This window comes from Phragmites australis, chromosome 3 (genome assembly GCF_958298935.1).
Source record: "Phragmites australis chromosome 3, lpPhrAust1.1, whole genome shotgun sequence".
NCBI lineage: Eukaryota > Viridiplantae > Streptophyta > Magnoliopsida > Poales > Poaceae > Phragmites > Phragmites australis.
In genome coordinates, this window is record NC_084923.1 from 28,168,993 (window position 1) to 28,187,846 (window position 18,854).

Sequence of the window (18,854 nt, forward strand, 5' to 3'; positions counted from 1 at the left end):
AAGAGTTGTTATTCTCTTCGGAGCCCCCTTTTTGCTGGCAAGGGAAGAAGGTGAGAGGATCCTGCCTGCAAGGTGGACTTTTCGGGCTTGATGCTAGGGATTATGATGGCTTCCTCACGTGCATACTCCTTGAACTTGTACAAGAGGGCCTCTACAGACTGCACCGGGCACTGGTCCAGTCGATCATAGAGGGGACCATCGGCCACACCCTGAGTTGCTGCATCGATGACCAATGAGTCCGAGATGCCCTTAATTTGGGACTTGGTTGGGGAAAACCTCTAGAAATAATCCCGGAGGGTCTCGCCTGGCTGTTGCTTAACATTGAATAGACTTCCAACGGTCACCGGCTCGACGAAGGTACCTTGGAAGTTGTTGCAGAAGTTGTCTCAGAGCTGGTCCCAGGTGAAAATAGTCCAAGGCTCTAACATCCAGAACCATCGAAGGGCTACCCCTTCCAAAGCAAGGGGAAGCACTTCACCGTGCTAGCCTGTCCACCTCCATTAGCTTCTAGAGCAAGGGTGTATGAGCAGACAAACTTGTCCGGGTCTAAGTCTCCCCTAAACATAGGCATCATTGTGGTCCAAAAGCCCTCCGGGAAGGGTGTGTCCTGCAGGTTCGCCTGTAGGGGAGAGTTGTGATCTTGCACTGGGGCCTCGTGCTGATGAATCTGAGGCTTCAGAAACTATGCACTGACCGCAGGAGGTGCTTAGTGGTCATGGGCTGTGGGGATGAAGCCCTTGCTAGTCCCTAGAACCATGGTTAGGCCGACGCTAGCTATTAAGGGAGCAGCGGCTATCCCTTGGCGCTACACTGCCCACTGGGCCCCCTGCAGCTCCTCTAGCTAAGTCTAGAGGGCCACAACGCGTGACTACTGCCCGACAGCCTTTAGGGACGCGGCAGGGCCCCCGTCATGCTGTTGTTGCAAGGCCCCCAGCACCAAACACAGCTACCATGGCCGGTCTACCAGTGGTCAGGGTCCTCATTCTCACTGACCAGGGGTTGTCATTCACATAGGCATGGCTGAGGCATCAGTCTCCTGTATCGTGGCCCTGGTGGTCTTCTTTCTGGGGGCCATCCTACCACTCGAGCACTTCTATTGTTCGAATCCCCATGGATGGTGCGCTATTGGCACAAGAATATGTCTTGCACCAACAAGTGCGGCGAGAGTATAGTCACAGGAGTGTGCTCAATCCTGGAAGAAGTGAAGAGGGTGGAACACTAGATATGTGATGTTAAAAAGGTTTGGTCCCTTGGTCTGATGGCCAAGGGTCTATTTTTATAATGCCATGCAGGATGTAAATGTACAAATATACCCTTACAGAGATAATGATATAAACATCGCTATCCCATAGGGACCTAGGACCCTTCAAATCTCTCGGCATAGGTCTAGGTAGGATGTTTTCACCCCTAACCAGAAGATATTATCTATCATGGCAATATAGTAGTGAAAGTGGCCCTAGGGACGTGGCATGCAGCCGATCGCCTATTGCAATGCCTCAATGTCAAGATGTCTGGATGGCCTCCACTTGCGCTAGGGATGTCAGGATGGCCTCCACTTGCATTGCCTTAAATGTATGTCACTTCCTTGCAGGTGGAGTGCAGCCGGTGGGCCTCCTCTGGTTGATCTTTCTCTAGGTCAGATGGCTCTCCCCCGGGACTTCAGAGAGCCTACCCAGACTCCAGAAGGCAAGGGCACCGGAGATTGGGGCTCTAGAGGGTAAGGGCTTCAGAGGCTGGGACTCCGGAAGGCCAAGGCTTCGGAGGCTAGGGCTCTAGAGGGTTAGGGCTTTGGAGGCTGGGATTCTAGAAGGATAAGGGTCCTAGGGGTCGCGGAGCATAGTGATCCTTATGGCCTCTAGGGACCCATTTTGTCTGCAAGTGCGGTCTACTAGGGCCAAGAGTGGGGGATCCTAAAAGATGACCTCAACAATATTCATGCATATGTCCAGCTCTAAGGCACCTCTTCTGACAATAGCCGGGACACCCTTGCTAAACCAACATCTTCGGAGAGTCTGGCTGCCCGGCATCCTACTCAACCCCTTCCAGCAGAAGAGGATTCGAAGGGGGCTAGAACTCTAGGGCGCGCAGACCACACCAACGCCATCGACACAGCAATCATGACTACTTCGGCTTCGAAAGTCGGTTCGCCTGATAGCCTCGCCGGCCTCCCCGAATGGAAAAGGGCTCTTGGGAAACCACGGGTCCAATGTGTATAGCCTCCGTCGACACCCTCGACGCCGACCACAATCTTCGGTACCCCCAAAAGTGTATGGGTGTATCCTGCATGGGCCCGGACGTGGCCATAATACAGACGACTATCAGACCCCATAACTTTCTAGGAGGGGTTCCTCGGAAGGCAGACAGGGTACCTGGCAGGGTACAAACCCGGTGATAGGCAACACAGGGGTCGTAGGATTGGAGTGGGCCCCCCAGGAAGGTCTTCAGGCCTCTGACCCTGCTCTGCCACCGCCAACTCTACCGCTAATGTTACAATACCCCAATGATCAAGGTTGAGCAGCCTTGAACATAATGGATTCCGACAGGTCATTAACGTAAGGGGGCCCAGCCTTAGGCTCTAGATGGTTAGAGCTCTTGGCGGGCCTCCCCTATCAGGCTCGGTATGGGCAGGGTTGACCAGGGGAAAGGGTGCTAGGCCTTGACAAGAAGGCCCTCGGTGCTTCGAAGGTCCACAAAATCAAAAACCTTCGACGAACGACTCAGGCCTGAGGGGCCAACCCTTCCCTAGCCTCAGAGCTACAAGGGCTTCCAAGCCTCCGACCTTGTGATGGAGACCTTATTTTGGCAAAGGTACGCCTATTACCAGCTAGCAATAGTTTGCATAGCCGGTATCTAGCCTAGCTGTTGTAAGTGTCTACGACAGATAGCTACCAGGTAGAAACAGTAGAGCTCAAGTTATATCTCTGATTCCATAGTAGATAGTAAAGCTTAAGTCATATTCCTATTCACATAGATAGAGAAACATAAGTTATATCTTAGTTTGGCATGTGCTGAGAATAGCCGTCCAACCTAGTTATCACTTGTGCCACAGCTTGCCTTTTGCTAACAACAGTAGACTATCAAACTTAAGGTATATCCATGTTCAAAGAGTAAGTAGGAAAGACTTAGTTTAAGTTATGCCTTCACTTAAATAGTACACAGCAATGAAAGCATACGCACCTGTAGGCGTAGCATGCCTAGATCACCTGAAAGGAATATTATGCCAAGGTCACCTAAAAGGCATTGCATAGCCTAGGTAGTGTAGATGCCATGCATCATAAGGGACATCCTCGGTAGCGGAGATGCGACGCACCCGAGGGACATCCTCGGTGGTGGACATGGCCACACACCATAGGCATAGCATACCTAGATCACCTAGAAGGCATCAAGCCTATGTCACCTGGAGGGCATTGCATAGCCTTGGTTTGCAGTGGAGCCTACAAACCTACATGAGCAGCATGCCTAGGTCACCTAGAAGACATCTTATGCCTTGGTCACCTGGAAGGCATTGCATAACCTTGGTAGTGTAGATGTCACGCACCACAGGGACATCCTTGGTAGTGGAGATGGGACACACCCGAGGGACATCCTCAGTGGCGGACACACCCATAAATCGTAGGTATAGCTTGCATAGGTCACCTAGAAGGCATCAAGCCTAGGTAACCTAGAAGGCGTTGCATAGCCTTGGTAGAGTGGATGCCACACACCAGAGGGACATCCTCGGTAGCATGGGTCACCTAGAAGGCAACAAGAATTCAGCTTTGCTCGCATACAACTCGACAAAACACCCCTAGAGAATCACACCCACTGGCTGCTAGCGGCCGCAATATGTGAGAAGGCTGGGAAAGGGAGACAGTCGAAGCATTGATGTGAAGAAAAATGTAAGGTAAAGGGTGAAGTTAGTACAATACAGTTTCACCTGTACATATTCATATATCATACATAAAGAGCAAACCAAATATTTAGTAAAAGTCCATTCTATGTGGCATGTAAGCAGTTATGGACTCCTCTGCTGCCTATAGCCTAACCGCACCTAAGGGCCGAGGGGGTCACGGATCGCCTCCCTTGGCCTAGCCATCGGCTTCACCTCCGGCAAATGGCACGGGGCTCCGAATGGCCTTGTCTCTAAAGCCTAACAGCGGTTAAAGGCTGAGGGTGTCACAAACCACCTCCCCCTGCCTAGCCATCAGCTTCACCTCTGGCAAATGCCACGAGGCTCCGGATGGCCTTGCTTCTAGAGCCTCACCGCAGCTAAAGGCTGAGGGTGTCACGGACCGCCTCTCCCAGTCCAGCCAACGACTTCACATCCTGCAAACACCACAAGACTCTAGATGGCCCTGCCTCCTAGGCCTGACCATGGCTAAGGGGCAAGGGGATCGCGGACCGCATCCCCTAGCCAATCCATTGGCTTCACCTCCGGCAAATGCCACGGGGCTCCGCATGGCCCTGCCTCCCGAGCCTAACCATGACTAAGGGCCAATGGGGTCATAGACCACCTCCCATGGTCCAGCCATCAACTTCACCTCCGGCAAACATCGTGGGGCTCAGGATGGCCATTCTTCTAGAGCCTGACCATGGTTAAAGGTCGAGGGGGTTGCAGACTACCTCCCCCAGCCCAGCCATCGGCTTCACCTTCGACAAACACCGTGGGGCTCTAGATGTCACAGCCTCCAGAGCCTGACCGTGGCTAAGAGCCGAGGTGTTCACGAACCGCCTCCCCTGGCCCAGCCATTAGCTTCACCTCTAGCAAAATGCTGCAGAGCTCCAGATGGCCCTACCTCTGGAGCTTGACCGCGGCTAAGGGCCGAGAGGGTCATGGACCGCCTCCCATTGTCCACCCATCGGCTTCACCTCCAGACGGCCCTATCTCCAGAGTGTGACCGTGTCTAAAGGTTAAGGGCGTCAAGGACTACCTCCCCTGACCCTGCCATCAACTTCACCTCTGGCAAGCACCGCAGAGCTTCGAATGGCCTTGCCGCTAGAGCCACACCGCGGCTAAGGGACGAGGAGGTCACATACCAGCTGATGAGGACATCCCCAACAACACTCATTCTCTTGGTCATGGGGCAGACTTGGTTGACGCTACAAGTCCCTCACAAACTGTTGATGCCAATAAAGGTCCTATGACAAGAGCTCGATTGAAACAAATGCAACAAGAGGTGAATCTGTTCCTTAATGATTGCAATCATACTTTTAGTGAGAATTGTTTACTACCTAATGGGAATACATTGCTTGTTCTCAGGTTTGAATCACATGTCACATGGGAGAACAAGGATGAGCTGGACATGTGTGGTGACGCTACTGTCCATAACTGCTTGGTTGTGCATTTGATGAGGACATAGCGCTACCATGGACACGACCACCTCCTCGACCAGTCCGACCACCTTCTCGACCATTCTCCACCAGTCCAACGACCTCCTCGACCAGTCATGCCGACCAGTGCTGGTGTGCTCATCGACAAGTCAGGCTTCACCTTTGACTACTTGGGAACCTGACAAGCCAAGACTACTCTAGAACCCGACAAGGCAAGGCGAGATGGTCCTACATGACTCCTTTTGGGCCACACCATTTTGGTTGGTTTGTATGTTATGTTTGAAAACAATTAGAGTCTTTCAGCCTTTTATGAAGCAAACTGCACATGGGCTGTTGTTTTTATTGTTGGGCCAAGTCCAGCCCATGTAGAACTAAGGGCAGGGGTTGCCCTCACTATATATACCCACCTGTAACCTCCCTTCTAGGGTTAACCACGAATTTGAACTAGCAGCAGCCATTTCTTGTCTCTAAGGTTTGAGTGTGCAGCAGCCACCCCCTTGGAGATTGAGAGATTTGCTAGTTATATCTGTTGTTCTTGTGTATTCCTTTGGATTTGCAGCTGCAACAGCGTCTACTTCCCGTGGTCAAGTAGACAAAGACCGAATCGTGTGGTTGGGCGAATTCTTTTGTCATAGGTTGCTGCTCAAGCAGTGGTTGGTGCCATCGGTTCGTCAGGTTGCACGGGTCAAGTTATCCCCCACGATTCTACGACGAGAAGATCGGGCAACTCTCCTGCATCATCTGGTATCAGGGCTTAAGTTCACTCGGTAGGATCATTTATCTTAGTCACTTGTTTTACTTTCCTGTCCCATACCCTAAAATCCCAAAAAAAATGCTACTAAACCATAGCTAAATCTGGAGCATAGTGAGCTTTGTTAGGTTTTAGTCCAATAGTTTAAGTTTGGTTGCTGTATCTTAGAGTTTCCTTGTGTTTCCCTTTCTCTTTTCCACCCCATATCTGTTTCCCCCCTTTGGTTCATGTGTTCTTGGTCGGGTTGGATTTCCCTCTCGAGTCTAGCTCGAGTCCAGATCTCAGATTTCTGCAGCAAGGACCGAAATCAGTGCAACCTTTGTAAACGAAGTCGGATTTGAGCGTTTAGATACTTGTTGGAAAGCTTGTGACACATACTACAAAATATCTTTTAAGCTCAATTCCAAATTCAGCTCCCCTCTTTCAGCTTTAGCACCGACAAGGTTCATAGTCTGGAGATCCCATATAGTATTTGCTGGTCTGCATTCTGCAACATTCAGAAGTATTCATCCTTGTTTGCAGTCCCTAGTGAACCCCTTTTCCTTCCTTTGTGAAAACTTTGAACCTATTTGGGACTAGCTATAGGTTTTTTGCTCCAGGGCCTTGCACTTATGTTAATTTGAGCAGCGAAAAATACATATCTACATCTGGGTGCTGGTCACAGTAGCAAAAGAAAAAAAAAAGAAAAAAAAAAAAAGAAAAGAAGAGCCAAAAAAAAAAAGGCAGAAATAAAACAATGGTGTTGTGATCAGTATTGCAATTTCAGTTTGTCACACCTGCTCTAGTTGAGTTATATCCTTTTGTGCACATCAACAAGCCTGCTTGAAACTTTGAGCATTTAGCTAGCGTCCCTCCTTGCACTTGTGCAACAAGAGCTTTGCTATAAATTTTCAGTTTGTGAATGGCTCATTTCCTTGGTTGCACAAGTCTCATTATCATTGCGTGTTGAGTTGTTCCCAAAATTTCATATATATCTGGATCAGCAACTTGGCTTTGCATTCATTGGATTATTACTTAGCCTTGCAATAACTAGTGCTTCAGATTATATAGGACAAGAATACCTCACCGAGCTCCACAAATAAGCCTCTGTTTTAGCAGCATCTTGACATTGAATTCGCTTGATCTATCATGTATTCCTTGTTTATTACCACGAGAGAGCGTGCAGCTGCAACTCTGTAAGGATGCATAAGACTTCAGTTGGTAAGCTAGAGCAAGAAGCCTTTTACATCTTTCCTGAAAAGATTTTGTAAATTTGGATTTTTTCTTCACTAACCATGGCAGGCCAACCAGAGGTTACACCAAGTTATGTCACACAAACTCAGCTTGAACAATTGGTAGAAGAATTCAACAATCAGCTCAATGAGAATATGAACAATCTCCGCACCGAAATTGTTGAAGATGTTGTCAAGGCATTGAGGGTAGAAGGAGCCGCTGTCAATCAAGGTGATGCAAGTGTGCAAGGAGAAGAGCTTGATGAGACTGATGAGGAAGCTGCTGCCCGTGTGCAACGGGAAGCACAAGAAAGGAGTGACCAAGCTGCTGTCCATGCTGCTCGCCCACCTGGGCCAGTGCGTGGTGGAGGCGGTAACGGTGCTGCTCATGGCCAAGGGAGAGGCCGTGGACGTGGAGGTGCTGCTGCAAATGGAGTAGCTCAGCCTGAACCTTTTGTGTTGCAACGCAATGATTACTACCCTCGTCGTGGTCGCAATGGCGACAATCAGCCAAATGAGGAGAGATTTGGCAAACTCAAGTTCAGCATCCCCAAGTTTGAAGGCACTTCTGACCCTGATGTATATCTCACCTGGGAGTTAAAGGTTGACAAGATATTTCGCATGCACAACTATTCAGAAGAGAAGAAGTTAGCCATGGCATCATTGGAGTTTGATGGATATGCTCTAATCTGGTGGGAACAAGTTCAGAATCAACGTGAGGAGAATGGGGAGTTTCCAGTGTTATCATGGGAAGAAATGAAAAGAGAAATGAGGGCACGGTTTGTTCCTAAGCATTACAAACGAGACCTTTTTGACAAGCTGCAGAACTTGAGACAAGGGAACCGTTCGGTGGAAGAATACTATAAGGAGATGGAGCAAGCAATGATTAGAGCACGTGTTCATGAAGATGAAGAGCAATCCATGTCACGTTTTCTTTTCGGCCTTAATAAGCCAATTAAGCGTGTTGTGGAATTTCAGACCTACAACAATGTAGTGCAGCTAGTGCACATAGCACAAAAGGCAGAGAGGCAATTGCAAGACGATGCTAGACCAGCAAAAGCATCAACATTCAGTTTAAGGGTGCCACCAGGATCCTCAAAAACCACAAAATTCAGTTTGGGACGAGGTACCTATTCACCCAGCCCGAGCAGCAGTTCTTTTTCTCGTTCTGGATCTTTTGCTAAATCAGCACCCTCATCTAGTGAGAATAAGACGCCAAAACCAGTATCATCTGCTGCCTCGTCCGTGGGATCTACCTCCAAGAGTAGCTCTATCCAGTGTTTCAAGTGTTTAGGGCGTGGCCATGTTGTCAAGGAATGTCCAAATAATCGTGCAATGCTTGTCACCGAGGAGGGTCAGTATGAATCAGCTAGTGAAGATGAGATTCAGCCTGAAATTGAGAGTGGAAAGTTTGATGACACTGAAGAGGAGAATGCAGAGGAGTACAAGGCATATCCTTTTGAGGCTGGTCACACCATTGTGGTCACCAAAACACTGAGTGTTCAGATCAATGATGAAGAACAGGCGCAACGATTCAACCTATTCCAGACCCAAGCTAAAGTGAATGATAAGCTGATTAAGTTGATAATTGATGGTGGTAGCTGCCACAACCTTGCTAGCATGGGAATGTGTGAGAAGCTTGGGCTGACCCTGATGAAGCATCCTCACCCCTACCATGTGCAATGGTTTAGCGATTGTGGCGATGTGAAGGTGCAGTACTTGGTGAGAGTTACTTTCAAAATACATGATTACACCGATACTGTTGATTGCGATGTTGTGCCTATGACTGTTTGCCACTTGCTATTGGGGCGGCCATGGCAATTTGATAGAAGTGTTCTACATGAAGGCCGGGACAACACCCATGCTTTGAAGTGGCAAGGTAAAGGCATCAAGCTGCTACCCATGACACCAAATCAGATTATAGCAGCAAACATGCAAAGGAAGATTGAAGTAAAGAATATAAGTGAGGATCAACTTGAGAAGAAGAAGATGACTGCCATCCACAAGTCAGTGAGTGAGGGTCACAAAGCAAGCTTGAATGGAAAGAGGAAGAGTGAGAAGCAGAAGTTAGTTATGATAGCTACTAAATCTGAGATGAAGGAAGTGAGAGATAACCCCAAAATGGTGCATTTTGTACTGCTGTACAAGGGTGCAATGCTTTCTACTAATGACTTAACTCCTCTTCCTAGTGTTGTTTGTAGTCTGTTGCAGGACTTTGAAGATGTGTTTCCGGAGGAGATACCAGCGGGTCTACCTCCACTTCGTGGGATTGAACATCAGATCGACCTCATCCCAGGAGTTTCCCTTCCTAACCGACCACCGTACCGGACTGACCCCAAACAAACCAAGGAGATTCAGCGACAGGTGCAGGTGCTGCTAGAAAAAGGGTATGTGCGAGAAAGTCTTAGCCCTTGTGCTGTCCCTGTTATCCTTGTCCCTAAGAAAGATGGTACATGGAGAATGTGCGTTGATTGTAGGGCAATTAACAACATCACTATTCGGTATCGTCATCCCATCCCTAGACTTGATGATATGCTGGATGAACTTAGCGGTGCTGTTATATTCTCTAAAATTGATTTGCGTAGTGGGTACCATCAGATTAGGATGAAAGAAGGGGATGAATGGAAGACAGCTTTTAAAACAAAATCAGGTTTATATGAATGGTTAGTAATGCCCTTTGGTTTGACTAATGCACCTAGCACATTCATGCGCTTAATGAATCATGTTTTGAGAGTTTTCATTGGGAAGTTTGTTGTGGTTTATTTTGATGACATTCTAATATATAGCCGCACAATGGAAGAGCATGTAGAGCATCTTAAACAAGTGCTGCAAGTGCTTAGATCTGAGAGATTGTATGCTAACATGGAGAAGTGCACGTTTTGCACAAACAAGGTTGTGTTTTTGGGCTTTGTTGTTTCTGCACAGGGAGTAGAAGTTGATGAATCTAAAGTTGAAGCTATCAAAAATTGGCCTACGCCTGTCAATGTAAGCCAAGTAAGAAGCTTTCATGGTCTCGCTGGTTTCTATCGGCGTTTCGTGAAGAATTTCAGCACCATCGCTGCTCCTTTGAACGAGCTCACCAAGAAAGGTATTGAATTTGTCTGGGGTAAGTCACAAGAAAGTGCTTTTCAAGAACTCAAGAAATGTCTTACTGAAGCACCTTTGCTTGTTCTGCCTGATTTTAACAAATCATTTGAGGTCGAATGTGATGCTAGTGGTTTGGGCATTGGAGGTGTTCTGATGCAAGAAGGAAAACCAGTGGCTTACTTTAGTGAGAAGTTGGGAGGAGCTCAACTGAATTACCCTGTGTATGATAAGGAATTGTATGCTCTTGTTCGTGTTCTTGAGACTTGGCAACATTATCTTTGGCCTAAAGAATTTATCATTCATTCTGATCATGAAGCTTTAAAGTATTTGAAAGGCCAAGCCAAACTGAACCGTAGGCATGCTAAATGGGTAGAATTTATTGAATCTTTTCCATACCTTGTGAAATATAAGAAAGGGAAAGATAATGTTGTTGCTGATGCTTTATCTCGTAAGGTTATTTTACTGAACCAACTGGATGTAAAGGTGCCTGGATTAGAAAATTTGCGAGCATTATACCCTTCTGATCATGATTTTGCTGAACCATACCTAAAATGCAAAAATGGGAAGGGTTGGGAAAAGTTCCATGTGCATGATGGATTCTTATTTCGTGCTAACAAGTTGTGTGTCCCAGACTCGTCCATTCGTTTGCTTTTATTGCAGGAATCCCATATGGGTGGATTGATGGGTCACTTTGGACGAGAGAAGACGTACTCGCTGCTCAGCGACCACTTCTATTGGCCCAAGATGAGACGCGATGTTGAGAGGTTTGTGCAGCGATGTACAACATGTCATAAGGCCAAATCAAAACTGAACCCCCATGGTTTGTATACTCCGCTTCCTGTTCCTAATGCACCTTGGGAGGATATTAGTATGGATTTTGTGTTAGGACTGCCAAGAACTAAGAGGGGGAGGGATTCAGTTTTTGTAGTGGTGGATAGGTTTTCTAAAATGGCACACTTTATTCCCTGTCACAAGAGCGACGATGCATCGCATGTAGCTGATTTGTTTTTCAGGGAAGTTGTGAGATTGCATGGCGTGCCGATGACGATTGTTTCTGACCGAGATGTGAAGTTCATGAGTTATTTTTGGAAGACCTTGTGGGCCAAGCTTGGGACAAAGTTGTTATTTTCCACAACTTGTCACCCACAAACTGATGGACAAACTGAGGTTGTTAATCGCACCCTCTCCATGTTGCTGCGCACAATGATAAAGAAGAGCTTAAGGGAGTGGGAAGATTGTTTGCCTCATGTGGAGTTTGCCTACAATAGAGCTGTGCATTCCACCACCAAAATGTGTCCTTTTGAGGTGGTGTATGGTTTCAAACCAATCACCCCACTTGATCTGCTGCCTCTACCATTGCAAGAGCGAGCTAACATGGAGGCCTCAAAAAGAGCTGATTATGTGAAGAAAATTCACATGAAGACCAAAGAAGAGATTGAAAAGAAAGTAAAGTGCTATGCTTCAAAGGCAAATAGGCATCGCAAGAAGTTACTTTTCCAACCAGGAGATTTAGTATGGGTGCATCTAAGAAAGGACCGATTTCCTGAGAAGCGCAAGTCCAAGCTAATGCCTCGTGGTGATGGCCCATTCCGCGTTCTTGAGAAGATTAATGATAATGCTTACAAGATTGAGCTCCCTGGCGATGACTATGCAGTGAGTGCTACCTTCAACGTCGCAGATTTATCACCATTCTTTGGCTTGGAAGAAACAGAGTCGAGGACAACTCCTTTTGAAGAGGGGGAGGATGATGAGGACATCCCCAACAACACTCATTCTCTTGGTCATGGGGCAGACTTGGTTGACGCTACAAGTCCCTCACAAACTGTTGATGCCAATAAAGGTCCTATGACAAGAGCTCGATTGAAACAAATGCAACAAGAGGTGAATCTGTTCCTTAATGATTGCAATCATACTTTTAGTGAGAATTGTTTACTACCTAATGGGAATACATTGCTTGTTCTCAGGTTTGAATCACATGTCACATGGGAGAACAAGGATGAGCTGGACATGTGTGGTGACGCTACTGTCCATAACTGCTTGGTTGTGCATTTGATGAGGACATAGCGCTACCATGGACACGACCACCTCCTCGACCAGTCCGACCACCTTCTCGACCATTCTCCACCAGTCCAACGACCTCCTCGACCAGTCATGCCGACCAGTGCTGGTGTGCTCATCGACAAGTCAGGCTTCACCTTTGACTACTTGGGAACCTGACAAGCCAAGACTACTCTAGAACCCGACAAGGCAAGGCGAGATGGTCCTACATGACTCCTTTTGGGCCACACCATTTTGGTTGGTTTGTATGTTATGTTTGAAAACAATTAGAGTCTTTCAGCCTTTTATGAAGCAAACTGCACATGGGCTGTTGTTTTTATTGTTGGGCCAAGTCCAGCCCATGTAGAACTAAGGGCAGGGGTTGCCCTCACTATATATACCCACCTGTAACCTCCCTTCTAGGGTTAACCACGAATTTGAACTAGCAGCAGCCATTTCTTGTCTCTAAGGTTTGAGTGTGCAGCAGCCACCCCCTTGGAGATTGAGAGATTTGCTAGTTATATCTGTTGTTCTTGTGTATTCCTTTGGATTTGCAGCTGCAACAGCGTCTACTTCCCGTGGTCAAGTAGACAAAGACCGAATCGTGTGGTTGGGCGAATTCTTTTGTCATAGGTTGCTGCTCAAGCAGTGGTTGGTGCCATCGGTTCGTCAGGTTGCACGGGTCAAGTTATCCCCCACGATTCTACGACGAGAAGATCGGGCAACTCTCCTGCATCACCAGCTCCTTGGCTTAGCCATCGGCGTCACCTCTGATAAACATCTCAAGGCTCTGGACGGTCCTGCATTCGGAGCATGACCACAGCTAAGGGATGAGGAGGTCGCATTCCCAGGGCATTTATAGCATACACATAGGAGTTGGGTATTACTCTCCGTGCGGCCCGAACCTGTCTAAAATCCCCTGAGCATTTATTTCCACTAGCATACGATCATCCATCCCACATGTATCCCATTTATTCTCATTTATTTCACGTACGAGGTAGATTCAGAATCATCCCCCGGCCGAATGCCAAAGGGGGTCCCTCCGGATCCCCGCTTGTGGAGTTCATCCTCCGACAGCTGGCGCGCCAGATAGGGGGGTTGCATCTCTGAGTCCACCTGGATTTCTACAGAAAAGATGGCAGGTGGACATCATCTCCAACGCACCGGCTCCAACTCCAGTGAAGAAGTGGAGCCCATCGCTCAGGAGGCCCCAGTTTCTGCTGTTCCTCAGCAGCAGCAGCGGTCGGCGCGTACGGCAGCCCCCTCCCTTGGGGACAACAGCACTGGGCCCAGCAGGGCCGCCGCCGCCGTCGCAGGCGGGCCGCCTAACCCTTAGCAAGCGGCAGACGCCCCTGCCACAAGATCCACGTCCGGACAGCGTCGGGCACCGTTACGTTGCAGGCTCGCCTTCGGTGACGCAGCCTTGGGAGTGCGTTGCTTGCGGCACAAGCACTCCTCAGGCACCCACCTGTCCAGGCAACGGGGGGAACCCCAGAAGGCCGTTGGCTGCAGGAGGTGGCCACCCTGGTGGGCACAGCTCACCGGCAGGTGCTGACCGAAAGCTCCCATGCCACCTCCCACCGCGGCGCAACCAAAGCCGATCCAACTTCGGGTGGCAGCAGAACCAGCCGAGGGGCCTCCAGGCGGAGTGCTGCCCCCCTGGCCACAATAGGAACCCAGGACCTTCGCTTACATCTCAATGAGCGGAGGGCCGTCGAAGATGCGCGCGTCACCCTTGAGTGACACCGGGAGTCCCAGCACGAGGCGGAGGCAGAGGACCAGGCTTCCTCTATGCCGGCCCGTGACCGCCGGGTCTCCCCGGCACGCTAGTGTTCGCCTCCCAAGGGCACTGCTCGCGTCGCAGGATACGGCACCGGCTGCTGCGCATTCACTAGCGAGCTCCGTCGGGTCAACTGGCCCACGAAGTTCAGGCCAGAACTACCGGAGAAGTACGACGGATCCATCGACCCCGTCTAGTTCCTCCAAATCTACATCACCGCTGTCCAAGCGGCGGGCAGCAGTGAAAAGGTTATGGCCAATTACTTCCATGTAGACATGAGGGGCTCTGCCCGCTCCTGGCTTATGAACTTACCCCCAGAATCCATCGGCTCCTGGGAAGATCTCTGCCACCAGTTCGTGGCCAATTTTCAGGGCACCTTCACGCGCCCCGGCTTGGAGTGCGACCTCCATGCCGTGAATTAGCAAGAGGGGGAGACGCGGAGGCGCTTCATACAGCGCTTTAGCCAGGTCCGCAACACCATTCCGTGAATTACCCCCCATGCCATTATCGTCACATTCCGGCAGGGCGTCCGCGACGAGCGGATGCTCAAAAAGCTAGGAACGCATGAGGTCGAGACCACCGTGGAGCTCTTCACGTTGGCCGACAAGTGCGCTAAGGCGGCGGAGGCTTGGGCGTGGCATGTCCCACGCCCTGAGCAACCCGCTGCCGACAAGGTAGGTCCTTCCCGCTCTGACAGGAGGGAAAAGAAAATTAGAAGGAGGCGCGATGCTGCCCCTGTCATACCGGTAGAGGTCCCTGCCCACAGGCTGGCAGAGGGCCCTACCCACAGGCCGGCAAGCTGGGCGACTGCCGACAGGAGGCCCGCTCCCGTGAGGGCTCCCGCTCCCCCGAGGGCTCCTGCTCCCGTGAAGCCTGAGCCAGGAAAGTGGTGTGAGATCCACCAAACTGACTGGCACGACCTTACTGAATGCTGGTCTGTTAAAGGACTCATCCAGCAGCGCTAGAAGGAGCGCGAAGAGCGCCACAGGGGTGGCGACGACAGAGCCGCCCCCGAGAACCAAGAGCTCAGGTTCCAAGAGCCCGAGCACACCGTCACCTTCATCGACGGGGGCGCGTACACGCCCTCCTCTCGTCGCTGCGTCAAGACAATGCGGCGTGAGGTGTGCTCGGCCACCTTGAGCATTGCGGCCACAAGGCCCCTGAAGTGGTCGGACACCCCGATCACCTTCAGTCTGGCGGACCACCATGCGAGTACTGCAGGCGTGGGGCGACTACCTCTCGTAGTGTCCCCCACCATATGCAATGTGAAGGTCAGCAAAGTGCTGATCGATGGGGGTGCAGGCCTGAACCTACCGTCCCAGGAGGCCTTCAAAAAGCTACAGGTGCCTTTCAGGCGCCTAAAACCGTCGCTCCCCTTCTACGGGGTGACACCGGGGCACATTCGGAAGACGGGACAATTTTCGGACGGAGAACATCGTCTTCGACGTCGCGGAGGTCCCCCTACCCTACAACGCCATCCTTGGGCGCCCGGCGCTTGCCCGGTTCATGGTGGTCATGCACTATGCCTACCTCACGGTCAAAATGCTGGGCCCCATCTCCGTGCACGCCGAGATCGGCAACGCCGTCTCCTGTGTCGAGCAGCTCTACTCGGCCTTGGTCTCCGCTCGGGCCGAGGCCGAATGACACCCAGGGGGCCCGGGACCCTCTTCATCCAAACCCCGACTCGCCGTCGACGCCTCCATCCCCACGAAGGAGGTCGTGGTGGGCGAAGACATGTCCTAGGTCATCCGGATCGGCGGTGACCTGGGCAACAAATAGGAAAGCGCGCTCGTCGCCTTCCTCCGGGCTAACGTCGACGTGTTTGCATTGCAGCCTTCCGATATGCCCGGGATCCCTAGGGAGGTGATCGAGCACCACCTTGCTGTGCGCCCAAACGAACGACCGGTGAGGCAAAAGGTCCGGCGGTAGGTGCCCGAGCGCCAGGAGTTCATCCGGGAGCAAGTCCACAAGCTACTCGACGCTGGCTTCATCCGACAGGTCCTACACCCAGAGTGGCTAGCAAACCCAGTCATCGTCCCGAAGGCCAATGGTAAGCTTCGCATGTGTGTCGACTACACCAACCTAAACAAGGCTTGTCCGAAAGATTCTTTTCCCTTACCCCGCATAGATCAAATTGTAGATTCCACTACGGGATGTGATCTTTTGTGTTTTTTAGATTCGAATTTGGGTTATCATCAAATCTACATGGCCAAACAAGACGAGGAAAAAACTTCTTTTAGTACCCCGGTGGGGACCTATTGCTATGTCTCAATGCCTTTTGATTTGCGCAACGCTGGGTCGTCATTCCAGCGGGCTGTGCGCATTACCCTTGATTCGCAGGTTGGCCGCAACGTCGAAGCTTACATCAACAACCTCGTTGTCAAATCCCGAGATCGCGCCACCCTGCTGGAGGACTTAGCCGAGACTTTCAATAGTCTCCGCACTACCCGCCTGAAGCTCAACCCCGAGAAGTGCATCTTCGGGGTACCTGCGGGAATGCTCCTCGGTTTCTTGGTTTCCAGCCGAGGAATCGAGGACAATTCGGAGAAGATCCGAGCCATCGAGCAGATGCGTCTCCCGGCTCGACTCAGGGAGGTCCCGCGTCTTGTTGGCTGCATGGCGGCCCTAGGGCGCTTCATCTCCAAGCTCGGGGAGCGAGGGCTCCTCCTGAAATGCATCACCCGGGCAGAAGGCAGTGAGCTCCTCACTGAGATCCACGAGGGCGAGTGTGGTGGCCATGCATCGTTCCGCACGCTGGTCGGGAAGGCCTTTCGGCAAGGCTTCTACTGGCCTACAGCCCTCCCGGACGCTTCTGAGCTAGTTCAGCGTTGCAGGGTATGCCAGTTCCACACAAAGCAGATTCACCAGCCAGCTCAGGCTCTCCATACCATCCCCCTGTCATGGCCCTTCACAGTCTGGGGGCTGGACATCTTGGGTCCATTCCCCCGAGCAATCGGGGGCTATGAGTATCTCTACTTCGCCATCGACAAGTTCACCAAGTGGCCGGAGGCGGTCCCAATTATCAAGATTACCAAGAACATGGAACTTCAATTCATCCACGGTATCACAAGTCTCTTCGGCGTCCCGAACAGAATCATCACTGACAATGGCACCCAGTTCACAAGTTCCCTGTTCGGGGACTACTGCGAGGACCTCGGCATCAAGCTTTGCTTCGCCTCTGTCGCTCATCCTCGGAGCAATGGGCAAGTCAAGCATGTAAATGCCGAGATACTGAAGGGGCTCAAAACCCGGACCTACGACGTGCTCGCAAAGCATGGGAAAGGGTGGATCGACGAGTTGCCTGTTGTGTTATGGCCAACCGGACCACGCCAAGTCACGCCACCGGGGAGACTCCGTTCTTCCTCGTATACGGCGCTGAGGCGGTCCTCCCCTCCGAGCTCACTCTCGCCACCCCTCGGGTGAATGCCTATTCAGAAGGCGAACAGGAATAGCGAAGATGCGACGACGTTGATCACCTGGAGGAGGGCCGGTGACGAACCGCCGTCTGAGCAGCCAGATACCAGCAGAGCCTGCGATGCTATCATCAGTGTCACATCTGGGCCCGGTCACTCGAGGTTGAGGATCTAGTACTCCGACGCGCTCAAATGCGCGAAGGAAAGAATAAACTATCCCCTATGTGGGAAGGCCCCTTCATCGTGACCGGTGTCCCACGACAAGGCTCGTTTCGGCTGGCCACTGAGGACGGGCAGCCGCTCCCAAACACGTGGAACATCAAGCATCTGCACAAATTTTATCCCTAGGTGGACATATTCGTGCTCGGGCCAACCAGGCCAGGGGTCCCCCTGCCCAAGTTGGTCCGGGGCTGCCACCAACCATGTAAGTTACCACTTCTGTACAAATTGTCAATACACACTCTTATTCCGAGTTTTCTCTCTGGAATCCATATGTTTAATCTGTTTGGTGAGATGCTCGATTTGTGCGAGAAAAACACGCTCTCTCATTTTTCCCGCTCATAAAAATGGATCCAAGTCGGTATGCGCGCGGGCAGTAGCTGCTGACTTAAGTCTGTTGTGGTAGGCTGTGGTGTCCGGCTACATGGCAGTGCCCCGAGCACCACCTAGCCTCTGGGGTTCTCGGGTAATCCTACCGCTTGAGCAAAGAGTGGTTGGGACCGCCTAGACCCCAAGGGCGGGCTGTCGGTGCTCGGCCTGGTCAGTCCTGCCCTTGGCACCACCGAACCATTGGACCTCTTGGTTATGCCTCTGTCTGTACACTTCGCCGGTCCAGGTACTCGAGAGGTCTCGGGTCAAAAACAAGAGTAGTCTATAATGAGTACTGCACTAACAGAGCGCACCAAGCAAAGAGTTTTGGCCTATTTCTTAAGTTTACAGATCAATAATCAAGAACAAAGCAGCCCAACCAAAAAGGCCTTAGTGCCCAGGGCGCTGCTCGAACTTACGGGGTCCTCGGGTAATCCTACCGCTCGAACACGAGTGGTCGAGACCGCCTAGCCACTGGTTCTCTCACCTGCTTTCCAGTACTCGAGTGCTCCGTACGGGGGAACCAAAGTTCCCGGGCGTCCCGAGCTCGAGGCATCTACCCTCTCCTGGATTGGTCGGCCGGAAGGCTGACAGCTGTCCAGTGAGTAACTAAAGTTATATGAATTTCCTTTCACACATACACGATAAACTATTGTTCCCGAGTTATCCTCGGGACC